Genomic DNA, 1,040 nt, shown 5'->3' on the forward strand with positions numbered 1-1,040 from the left:
CAGTATTACCACCAGATACACAAATGCCACAGACACATAACTGGGTGAACCTTTTCAGATTGTGACTCAGCTTTGCTAGAGTCCCCAGTTAGAGGTGTCCAGAGCTCTTAAGCACATTCTTTTTGCTTTGGATCATGACTTTAACCACTCAGTCTCAAGCTTTTCACTTGGACCTACATGCCACAAGCACATGGTTAGGGACAGCTTGATTTAGCCGCTTAGGCCTGGATTTTATTTTCTTGGGCCCTCCTATCCATTGATGCTCAAAGCCTTGGATCCTTTTTACCATTGCCTTTTGGTTTTAAGGGCTATTGGCTTTTTCTGCTTGCTTTTTCTTTTTCTTTCTATTTTTTTTCGCCATTTTTTTTCTTTTTTTTCGCAAGCCTTTTGTTTTCACTGCTTTTTCTTGCTTCAAGAATCAATTTCATGATTTTTCAGATCATCAATAACATTTCTCCTTGTTCATCATTCTTTCAAGAACCAATAATTTAACATTCATAAACAACAAGATAAAAAATATGCACTGTTTAAGCATTCATTCAGAAAACAAAAAGTATTGTCACCACATCAATAAAATTAAATTGAATTCAAGGATGATTTCGAAATTCATGTACTTCTTGTTCTTTTGAATTAAAAACATTTTTCATTTAAGAGAGGTGAAGGATTAATGGATTTTATTCATAGCTTTAAGACATGGTTACTACATACTAATGATCATGAAATAAAGACACAAAACATAGACAAACACAACATAAAAACCGAAAAACAGAAAGAAATAAGAACAAGGAATGAATCCACCTTTAGTGGCGTCTTCTTCTTGAAGGACCAACAATGTCCTTAAGCTCTTCTATGTCCCTTCCTTGCCTTTGTTGCTCCTCCCTCATTGCTCTTTGATCTTCTCTTATTTCATGGAGAATGATGGAGTGCTCATGATGTTCCACCCTTAGTTGTTCCACATTGTAGCTCAGATCTTCTAAGGAAGTGTTGATTTGTTCCCAATAGTTGTGGGGAGGAAAGTGCATCCCTTGAGGCATCTCAGG

This window comes from Arachis duranensis, unplaced genomic scaffold, assembly GCF_000817695.3.
Source record: "Arachis duranensis cultivar V14167 unplaced genomic scaffold, aradu.V14167.gnm2.J7QH unplaced_Scaffold_165934, whole genome shotgun sequence".
Taxonomy (NCBI): Eukaryota; Viridiplantae; Streptophyta; class Magnoliopsida; order Fabales; family Fabaceae; genus Arachis; species Arachis duranensis.